This window comes from Enhydra lutris, unplaced genomic scaffold, assembly GCF_002288905.1.
Source record: "Enhydra lutris kenyoni isolate GAN:26980312 unplaced genomic scaffold, ASM228890v2 scaffoldscaffold69, whole genome shotgun sequence".
Taxonomy (NCBI): Eukaryota; Metazoa; Chordata; class Mammalia; order Carnivora; family Mustelidae; genus Enhydra; species Enhydra lutris.
In genome coordinates this window covers 4,681,061-4,692,626 of record NW_019154153.1, presented here as the reverse complement: position 1 = coordinate 4,692,626, position 11,566 = coordinate 4,681,061, and the positions used below count along the sequence as shown (strand labels likewise).

General features: G+C 53.1%; 1 protein-coding gene across 2 annotated transcripts in view; it reads left to right on the top strand.

Moving 5' to 3' along the window:
- Positions 1–1,979, top strand: part of LOC111159838 (calcium release activated channel regulator 2A) — a 129,114-nt gene extending 127,135 nt beyond the window's left edge. Inside the window, exon 20 of one of the 2 annotated variants that reach the window (XR_002641429.1) lies at positions 1,555–1,979. The gene's annotated coding sequence lies outside the window, so the exon portion shown is untranslated. The other variant, XR_002641431.1, reaches the window with a different exon arrangement.
- Positions 1,980–11,566: the final 9,587 nt, after the last annotated feature.

The following is an 11,566-nucleotide window of genomic DNA, read 5'->3' as shown; positions in this document are numbered from 1 at the left end:
CACACACACTCATGCCTGTACCACACACACCACAATCACACCACCACACCACACACTCAGATACATCACACACACCACACACATACCACACACATACACATGGAAACATACCATACACTCAGACACACACCATACACACTACACACCATACACACACACCCCACATGACACACTCAGACACCTTACACCACACATGTACCACACACACTACACACTCAGACACACCACACACTTACCCTCACAACCACACACCACACATCCACTAAACACCCATGTACCACACATACCATAGATTCAGACCACACACACTCATGCCTGTACCACACACACCACAATCACACCACCACACCACACACTCAGATACATCACACACACCACACACATACCACACACATACACATGGAAACATACCATACACTCAGACACACACCATACACACTACACACCATACACACACACCCCACATGACACACTCAGACACCTTACACCACACATGTACCACACACACTACACACTCAGACACACCACACACTTACCCTCACAACCACACACCACACATCCACTAAACACCCATGTACCACACATACCATAGATTCAGACCCCACACACTCATGCTTGTATCCGACACAAATACACCACACACCCACACACCACACACACTGAGGAAACACGCACACTCTACCCATTCTGGTTTCTTCCCACATCCCTCCCCAATAGTCCCCACCATTGACGGCTTGAAATACTTTCCATGAGAATTTGAATATGTGCCATCGTGCCAAGCAATACACTATGGCCCTGGACCATAAAAAAGGAGAAAAAAATCAAGGAGCCCAAAGTCAGTGGGACTTACCTCGCAGAGAGACAGGAAATGAGAGGGACAGGGCAGGATGCCCTGGGACGTGGGAAGTTAGTGAGACTAAGTTGTCCCTGGGTTTGGAGTTGGGGGGGAAGCTGCCTTTTGTGCCCTCAGGCAAAGAAGGAAGGGGAACAGTGGGGAATAGTGATGACAGCAAGAAAGCGAGGGAAGGCAGTTTGGGGATCCAGCAGGGCTGGCTGCCCGACTTGTGGGCAGATGTGGGAGGAGGATTCTGGGGTCAGGAGTGGAGAATGAATCTGGGGATGAAAGCGGATGAGGCCAAACCTTGAGAGCCTGCCTGGGCCAGAGAAGTTTAAATGCTTCTCTGACAAATACCTTGTCAGTGATGAGGAACCCGTGGAGGGTTTTAAACAGGGAAGTGACAGGGTCAGATTTGTGACTCGGGGCAGAAAGACAGGTGAGGCTTTCTGGCGCTGGTCCCAGGACCCTGTGCTGAGAGGACCTGGGTGTGGCGAGTAGGGAGAAAGAACCTCATAACCAACCAACCTCAACTTTCAACATGACCTGTGTTTGCCCATGAGCCAGACCACATTTTCAACCTTGGCCTTTTCTCTCTACCTTCCCACAGCCCAGTGTGGTCCCAGGCTGGCCATTCCTTCTTCCTTCTGGGATAGGGAAACTGAAGAGTTCCATCAAAATCTGACTTTGGCTCCTTGTTCTGCTTCTACCCTCGCTAGGACCTGCACCCCCACTGTACACGTGCCTCTTAGTGCAAATAATGTGTGTCCTCCCTGTAAGGGACAAGGAGTTAATGATTTCTTTGGAAGTCATCGAGCACAACAGATCACATCTGAGGAAGAACCGGGAGAGAACGCCCCCATGAAGCCATCATGTGCATATCCCAGCCCACGGGTGCCGGACATCTTGGCACCAAGACCCACTGGCTCCAAGGAATGAGTGACTTACAGAGGACACCCGGGCCCTTGTTCAAACCAGTTCCAGGATGCCTGAGAGGACGCTTATGCTGGACCACAATCCTCAATAAAAACCCTAGGCCCCAAGCGAAGATGAGACTCTCTCCTTTTCTTTTCGGAGTCTCCCACATGCTCCGTCTGTATCTGCTCTCTGTAACTGCAGTAAACTCTCTTCTCCCTTCCTGCTGGCTTGCATTTGATTTCTATCCTGTACCTAGCCAAGGACCTTGGACCCTGCCGGCTGTGTCCTTGGACCCTGCCAGCCTGCCTCAATCCCATACCCCGAGTCACTAAATCTCAACCACGGATTTTTTCCGATTAAATCCAGCGAGCTTTAGGAAAGGTGGTTTCTCAGAAGGAAGTGGGAGCTTAGGGATTATACCCTGCAAACCTCAAACCAAATAAAAGTAGATCTTGTGTCATCCACTACTTTGAATTCTCCAGGTCCAGATTTCCTCCCACGCACATAAATAGTCAAAGCTAGATGTGATCTGGGGACGGGGCAGGAGTAACAGGAAACCCAGAAGTACCCAGAATTTTTGAGTTTACCAGATTCTTCCACAACACCCTCTGCAGATCATCTTCCGTCCGTGGAACTGGGGACTTAGTGAGCATGAGGACCTCCTCCAGGGCCAGGCTGTGAGCAGCAGAGCTATAGGACGTGTCCAGCCCCCCAACTCTGAAGTCAAGGGCCAGAGTCACCGCACTTAGATGTGACCCCATTGTTTGCCCTCCACTTCCATCTGCTGCTTATCAATTCCAGTGCCCCCCAAACCCCTGCCCGTCCAACCCAGATCCCGAACTCCTCTGCAGCCCTCCTCCTCCAACCCCTTCCCTCACCCTCCTCAGAAGCCCACCTCTCTCCAAGGCCTCCTTGTTTGGGGACACTCTGGGGAGCGGCGCATGAAATCTAATCAGAGATCATCAATAAGCAATGTTAGCAGAGCCAGAGGAAGTCCCCGCCTGGATGAGAGTCGGTCAGCCCCAGCTAGCAGGCAGCCAGGACCCCTAATTCCATTTCCTCTTGGTTATTAAAATGATTTTCCAAGAGATAGTCCCACCACAGGAGAGTCACAGACTAATGAAGTGCAGTCAAGCGCCCGGAGAAGACCCGCACCCGAGCCTCTTGTCCTGTTTCCTTTGGCTGCTCACCGGCAAAGCCTGTGTTCGGTCTGTCTGCAGTCCTGAAGGGACCTTCATTTTTCCCTTTGAGCCTTATTTCTCACCCTGACCCTGGACCCCACAAAAAAAGCCCAGCATCCCTCCTCCTTTCCCCAACTGAAACGTTAGACACAGGATCTTCTCGGAAAACTCTGAGCCCAGGGTCACAAAATAAGATCCGTGGAAGTGCAGAATGGGAGAGTCAGATTTTCAGGCCCCTAGGAGGGCCGGGGAGGGGGGCCCTTGGAGATCATGCCCAGAGCACACCTTGGTTACATAGACGAGAACCCTCGGGCCTAGAGGGGGCCACACAGGAGGTCCCAAGAGCCCGAGCAACAGGTGTAACTGGCAACGAGCAAGAGAGTCACAACAGCAAGTCATCATCTGTCTCTGCAGCAAGTACTGATCCCAGGTCTCTGATGGGCCCTGGGACTCTACTCAATGCAGACGCACAAGGCTAAGTGAGCTCTAGAAGCTTCCCTCCAGGACACCGCTGTCTCGGGGCCAAGGGACTGGGCACGAAACCAGATACTGCTAATACAGACAGCATCGTAGATGTGGGCACAGAGAGTGGCCCAGAGACACAGGGAGCCGAGTGGGGAGGCTCGTAGAGGCCAACGTGTCTAAATCCCGGAGGCCCTCAGAGCCCGGCATGAGTCCAAGCCTTAGCCTGTAATCGACCATGATAGAGGACATCGTTCTGTTGACCGCGTCCTAGGCACTCTTCTCATTTCATCCTTCCCACCTTCCTCCATGGAGAATAGTACCGCCAGCTTACAGGTCGAGGAAACTGAGGCAAGGAGAGGCCAGCTGTCTTGCCTGTGGTTACACAGCCAGGAGAGGAACTGGGGTCCTCGCTCCAGAGTCCATACTCTAGCGTGACCCGTGCTCCTCTGCTCCCAGGTGACTGTGGATCCTCGATTAGGACACTGTGGGCAGCCTCCTGCCGCTACGGCCAACTATGAGCTCCTGGTCCAACGATGCCCCATGCAGCTGGTGGCCTAAGGCCTGAGTCACATTTAACGACCTCAGCTTCCCCCAGTCCTAGCCCTGTTCTGACCTCCCAGGATGTCTCTCATCCAGACCTCTGCAAAACCACCTTCAGGATTGTTTCCAAGCAACAGGATCGCGTGCCTTCTCTCTTTGGCCCCACAAAGCAAGCATTCCCGTCTACTGTGGGTAGAGACTCTGCTGGGAGTTTTCTCTCCCTCCTTCCTCCCTAAGAGAGCCCAGAGTCACCTGCATGTTCTCATCTGGGGCCCTCGGTTCCATGAACAGGGACCCCCTTTTATAAGCAGCTACCATGTGCCGCATGCTGTGTGGGGTGAGTCAGCAGGCCATCTCAGACTATCTCATCCACCACTTGTAAACCCTGCAGAAAGGTGTTCCTCTCATCTGCATTTAACAGAGGAAGGATTCACGCAGGAACAAAGACTCCCAGTAACTCGCAGCCGGTCTCAGAGCCCCTGGCTGCAGGAGTCAGCCTTCCGCCCCAGGTCTGTTTATCTCGAACTCTGGCTGGAGTTCAAGGCATCAGCCACTACCATGAAACTGAGTGGGGAATCTGGGAAGCCTGGGTGTTTGGCTTTAAGCACAACATTGTATCCAACTGAGCTAACCAACCATGGCCAGGAAGCAATTGTCATAGTATCAGAAACCTATTATGACCCAGAAGCCCACGAAGTCTGTGAGTTGGAAGCGATGCTGAGCCTTCTGCTCCCCTACAAACTGCTGCTGGGGCTCGGAGGCAGCAGAACCAACTCGAGATGCAGAGCCTGCCTCGTACAAACCCTACCAACCCCCTTTCGCCTCTCAGACAATTACATTCTCTGAGCTGAGGGAAGCCATCCTTGTGGGGAGAACAGTATGACATGACACCAGAAAGGATAATGCAAATAATCTCAGAGTAGCACAGATTGCCCCTTTGTGGATCCCTGATTGGTGAACAAGGCAATCCTACAATGAAGCGATTTGTACTCGAGCCATTTTCCACAGCAGCGTCCCAAAGAAAGCCTCAATCTCCACCCTCCCCTCGTGGCTCCTAGAGGCTCTGCCTGATTTCCGTTGACCTTGTCTGTGGTCATCTGTGGTTTTCTGAAGTAGGCAGTAGGTTAAGTCTATTACCAGATTCCAGGGGAAAGAACTGCCAACTCGAGCTCATTAAACGGCGAGCATGTTCCGGGTACAAATCTTATCCTGTCAGTTTCCTGATTAAACCCTCAGCGGCTTCTCAGTGTCCAAGGCAAACACCTCTATGACACGGTGGTCCCTGGGGCTCTTGACCGTGGGCCCCGGATCTTCTCACTGCTCTCCCCTGGCCTGCCTGGCCTTTGCTCTTCTCTTTTCCTCTTTTTCCAAATATGTCCAGCTCTCTGGCTGCCTTTGGGCTGGGCCTTGGCATAGATGCCTCCCCATCCCTCCCTCCCTCCCTTGCCTTGCCCCTCTGTCACTGTTTTTGCAAGTTACTGCTTAAAGTCATATCTTCAGAGAGGCTCTCTTAAAAAAAAAAAAAAAAAAGATTTTTCTGTTTCAGAGGGAAAGAGAGTGCAACAGAGGAAGAGGCAGAGGGCAGAGGAGAGAGAGAGAGACAGGCAGACTCCCACTGAGCATGGAGCCCCCGTGGGGCTTGATCCCATGACCGTAAGATCATGACCGTGACAACAGCCTCCCGCAGCCTCTGCTTTTCCTCTTTCATCATATTTGTCATTCTCGTTCAGGCTCTGCTCCTCCGGTCGCCTGTCCATTCTGGGAGGGCAGATACATCTGTGGTGCTCACTCCTGTGTTCGCAGCCCCTAGTGTCGTGTCTGCTACATGGGAGGGGCTGGAGAAGTCTCTGTGGAACGGGGGAAGTTAGGAACGACTACCTGCTTGGCTCTTCTCGTTCCAGCTGGGACTGGACCCACAGCCCTCATGCTGCTGATGAAGTAGCATCCCGTGCTTGATCCAAAAGCCATGCCCAGTCTCCAGACAACAGGTGGCGAGGGTAGATCTTCCACGTCTCATGGCAACATGCAACAGTATGTGCAACAGATATTTCTGCATCTCTAGATTTGCTCCTTCCTCCCTGCACAGATGTTCTCTTGGGAGGCTCCATCCTTGCCCTGGGCACAGAGAAGGCTTCTTATTGTTCTGTTCTTCTACTGCCTTCTGACTCACAATGCCACAGTGGCATGTGCCTCAGCCACATTAATGACAATCTGTGACACTGGGGAGATGGCTGGTTATTGCTGATTAAGTGGAGCCAGAGAGCTCTCATCTAAGCATGTCTGTGGTTGTGTCCAGATGAGGTTGCCAGCCGGGTCCCCACCTCAACCCTCTTGCCAGGCCCGGAGTATGCTTCCAAGCTACCACACTGCCCTCAAAGAGAATAGGTCCTCTGAGTACACAAACTCAATTCCTTATTGATCAAAACCAACTACCGCTAGAGGAAAACTCTCCCAGGAATGGCACCGTGTGTCAGATTATAGAGGAGAGAGAACCTCTTGGATTAGCTATGGCTGTTCTCCACGGGACACGAGCCAGGATTTAGATGTAGGTTCTAGGCTCTGTCTCAAGGTCACCAGGATGTCCTTGTGTCTGGAAATGTGGGTGGAGAGAGCCGGAAGGACAGGGGGCCTGCCCGGAGTGCCCCGGGTGGGTTATGGCATCTTCCTGATCGAGGATCTTCTCGTTCTAATGGAAGGACACGTGCTGTTGGTGTCAGTCAGTCACCTCCTGCTGGGGTCTGGGAGATCTCCACAAACCACCTGTGAGGCCTTTAAAGAGCTAATGGACAGGAGCCACCGAGCAGGCCACTCTGCCCAGGGCTTTTGGCAGAAACCCTACATGTGTGTCACCTGCAGTGACAAGCCTGCAGTCAGGGGGCCGCTCCAGCTGCTGACCTTGGCTCTGACCGCAGAGCCTGCCGCCCCAGAACCTTCCAAGGCCCGCAGGCACCGGCATCCAGACAGGCTTCTCAATAACAGAGTTGGCGTACAGGGCAGAAATATGATTAAAATAGCAATTATAACTGGAATTCCGATGGTGCTTTACAGGTTCCAAACATGCTTTATATTAATCTCATTCCATCCGGGTCATCTCCTCCTGAGTCTCACAGAGGTGGAGTGACTTGCCCGAAGTCACACAGTCAGGAAGCGGCCCCACTGGGGTTTGCCTCCCTCTTTGGCTCCAACCCTCACGGCGTGTGGCAGAGTTGTCCAGTGACTGGTGCTTCCCTTTGGAAGAGGGGACAACAGGGCCTGGGCTGAGTGACCCAACACCTGGGGAGTTTCTTCTGGCCAGTTCGCTCTGCCCTTGAGGCCGAGACGCTAGCTGGTGCCTAGAATTTGGGAAACCCTTTTCACTTCTGCTGTGATAAATTACTTATGGTTAGGATCAAAAAGGACTTCCTTGAATGCTCCATTTTCTGAAAAGGTCAGCTGGATCTTTCTATGGGATTCACAGAGAGCGCATTTTCCTTCCATTTCACAGGCTTGATAACTGAGAGATGATAAGGAGGCTAAAACTTCACCATCCTCCCTGACACAGAGCTTGTGTCACTGAGCTGGGCTCAGACTACGGGTGTGGTAGGATGGAGCCCGTTGAGAAGCTGATAGACGCTTGTTGGCCAACCTTCTGGTCATTGAACGTGATGTGTCTGAGCCTTAGTTGAATAGGAATTCATCGCTTCCCATGGGTTGGGCCCCGGGCACCCTGGAAGGCTCCAGATGTGGTTAGACAGGTGTGAGGAGATCACCCATCCTCAAGCAGGCTTATCTTGGCAGTCCCAAGACCATAGGCCGAGGATTGGGGCACAGCCTGTGGTGGCACGAGGGTCAAAGGCAAGCTAGAGGGCCATGTGGATGGGGTGGTGCGAGGAGCCAGGTGGGCAGGGGGTGCCATTCAAGACTCCAGGCAGGGACCTAGAAAAAAATCTGTCTTCAGGAACAGAGCTCCAGAACCCAGGGTGGGCCCCCTCCCTCTGTACAGGAGCGGGGATGGAGTGGGGGGCGAGAATGAGATAGATCAAAGATGAAAGATAGGAAATTACCCCATGATCATGGCTGGCCACTAGGCTGAGGACAGACTCTTAACCTGGTGACCCATCCTAGGCACAAGAATGGGCTGAGACGTCCAGCTTAATTTCACTGTGTGCCAGAGGTCCGGATCGGGCTGGGCTTTGGGGTGGGGTGTCAGTTGTGGTGCCGAGAGGGAGGAAGGCAGCAGAGACAGGGAAGAAGGGAGGGCCTGGCACAGGGGAGAGAGACTCCATGGGGTGGTTTTTACGAGTAAAGAAAATGTCAGCCTCTCCCCAGGGGCACAGATAGAAGGACAGGGAGCTGAACGGCCTTGAACGGCCGCTGGACATATTCCATGATGTCAAGCTGACCAGCTGTCACCCTGTTTCCTCCTACCTGCACCCCCATGCTGTTCAAGGGGATGGATAGAGAGAGGCCGGTTCCCGTGCCTGGAGCCTTCGTTCTATGGGGAAAAGGGATCATACATACAACAGCCCTCAGAGTAACTCAGCCCGGATAAGACCTCCAAAGAGGCCCCAGGGCTGTGGGTCTGGGGAGAAGTTGGCTGGGAGTGGAAGGGAGAAGTTCCCCCAAAGAGGAAGAAGGGACGAAGAGAGACAGGAGTACCACTAATAGGTTTTGTACAATCTCTAAGAAAAAATTTTAAAAAGCAGAGTCAGGAAAAAATAAATAAATAAATAAATAAATAAATAAATAAATAAAATAAAAAAATAAAAAAAATTTAAAAAAATAAAAAAAGCAGAGTCAGGGACAGAAGAGGTTTCATACGTGAAGTCATCTTTGCAGGGTCCCTATTGTCATGAGAAGACCTCATCTCACACACTGACTTCAATTTAGAACGTGCTCCAAGCAGATCAGAGGGAAATTACAATTCCCACTGCAGCATTCCCGTGGGTAGGAGGAGGGGGCTGCTCTGGGGAAGTGCTCCTTCGTGACTCTCCAGGCCTCACCCCAGCAGTCCAGGAGCAGAGATGGGAATATGGGGCAGCAGAGGTTGGAGACCCAGAGCCAGGACAAGCCTCAGGGGTGACCTTCCCTTCTGGTGGCTGGAGAGGTCCGAAAGACCTCTGGACCTCTCTGTTCAGCCCAGTCCTCCCCTGTGCCCCAGGAATGTCAGGGATGCCTGGAGCCCCTGGGGGGCGGGGTCACCAGACTGGTTGGCTCCTGCCAATGTACGATTTTACCCCATTGACCATGGATGGAATCCTCTGTGAACTTGGCTGGGCTCCCTACCCAATGAAAGGCAGAAGGGCTTCCCCAAGTGCCACCACAGAGAAAAGCCACTAATAAGTTTCCCTCAAATGCCCTCAGACAGAGCCCCTGCTCCCATGTCCTTCTTCAAGCCCCCTTCTCTCCCCTAACACATTCACTGCTGTCCCCTCCAGTTTTCCTGTCCTTCTTGTCTAACACATGGACTACATGAGGTGAGCTGTCTTTGTCCAGAAACAAGGGGAGGCCACCAGACCTGGGTTTGGAGGGACCAGCACAGGCGGTGGAGGGACCATGGGCAGGACTGAGTTCACCTCCCAGCTCCGCTACAACTCCGCTCCTCCTCCTGGGGCCTCAGTGGGGCTACAGAACGGGTGGGGTTACTCTGCCCCTAATTCCTGGGACTCTGGGGAAGCCCACAAGTACATTAGGGAAGGGTAGGGACCATCACTGCTGGACTCACTGATCATTCTCAATGGCACTGCCAGCTCCCGGACACCCCACCTACAGCCAAGCCAAAGCCTCCTCTGCCTCCTTCCCATCTTGGGCCCAGTAGGCCCCACCAACTCCTCTAAAGGGCCCTTCTTCCTTCCCAGCACCTGGGATATGTCTCCCAGGGGAGATGACGCAGATGAGATCACCTGTCCCAGAAGCTTAAGAATAACCCCTGAAACCAAATCAAAACACCTTACCACGCCTGGCACAGTACATGGGCTTCCAACCTACGGAGAGTCGGTTACCACACTTGGACGGAGGCTGCTAATTTTGCTGACATCTCTCTATAGGGGAATATGATTGGCTCAGCCCAGGAACACAGGGCAGCCTTTCACTAGCTAGAGGGAAACATACATGGGCTCCGAGGGGCCCAGCACAGCTTTTCTTGGGGCCCCTGAGTACCGTTGTGCAGTGCTCACACTAGACCAAGGGGCAGGGGGGACCGAAATTCGCATTGCCTGTGAAGCAGAACATCCCCAGAACTATGTGTGCCTTCAGGAGGCCCCTTTTAAAATCCAGGCAAAGAACCCCTATCTGCCCAGAGAGCCGGCCCCCCTTTCTGAGTGACGATGGTCCCAGAGAGAATATCTCAGAACTGATGGAGGCAAGAGATAACATAAAGATGCAGGTGGGTGAAAATGTGGTTCTGGGCCGAGTGGTGGGCACCCAACCGAGACCCAAATATTGCTTGAGGGCAGCTTCTGGTGAGAGCGAGCAGAACTGGCAGCAGGAGAGAAGGAAAAAGAGAGAGAAGGTCCAAGATTCCACTGACCTCAGAGTATTTGGGCCAAGGGGACTCCGGGGTCACCTGCATACATCATTTTCAGAGGTGTTTGATTTTGGTCTTGGTTCCTTAATATTTTTTTATTTCATTTTCAGTTTTAGTAGTAGAATCCTTTTCCCAAAGAAAATTAAAACAGACGAGGGAAGCATTGGGTTGTTTCTTTTTCTAACCTGGGGAGAGAGAAATCCAGAGCTCTGGTCACCGTGACCCTGGCCCCTCCCCCAAGCCTGAGGGCTCCCCAGGACACAGTGTGGAAAACATTCACCTGGTCCAGCCCTCTTTCTTCAGCCATGATTAAGTGATGTGACTTGCCCAAGGCCCACGGGGGCAAACCTACACCCCCACGGCTCAGGATCCAGGTCCTGTTTCCTCCCACAGGGCAAAGAAGCAGGCCCTCAGACTCCTTGGCAACTGAATCTTCAAGGCATCAGGGCCTGGGTCCCTGCCCTCAGGGGATTGTTTGCAGCCACAGAACTCTCTAACCTGGTCCTGCCCTCTCCACAATGGAACCAGAGTCTAGAATCTAAGAGGTGGCAGGTCTGAAGATGTTGAGGGCACCCCAACCATGCTGGGGGGGAGAAGCTGCAGTGGGAACCTGGGGTACCATCCTGGAACCCAGTGTCTCACTGGGGCTCAGTGGGAAGGCCCCATTTGAGGTGGGTGAGCTCCTGTTGGCACGGAGAGTAGCAGGGCCAGCAAGTCACTGACCACGTTGAGGGAGCAGGGATGAGCCCCTGTGCAGTGCTGCAAACTTTCAGCACCTGGGACAAGAACAATCTCCCCACTGGCTTTCCATTCAGACCCTGCCCCAGTCTCTCCCCAGGGACCTGGGACCACCGTCTCCTGCTTTGTCCAGGCCCTCCCAGCAGGACACGTACCCAGATTCTCTGGTTTCTGAGCTTGGCCTCCTCCAGGTTACAGGTAGCTTCCTGTTCTAGAGTGTTCTTGGTTAGCTCACATCCTCCCACCTCACCGCTAAGTCCCTCTCCCACCCCCTGGGGGGTTGGCAGGGAACATGCCCTTGGACCAGGCCTGTCGTCATGGTGGCTTCAACCAGGAGCTGCCCTCTGGGGGCCTGCAGCAGCATCTGTTGCTCCTTGGATCTCC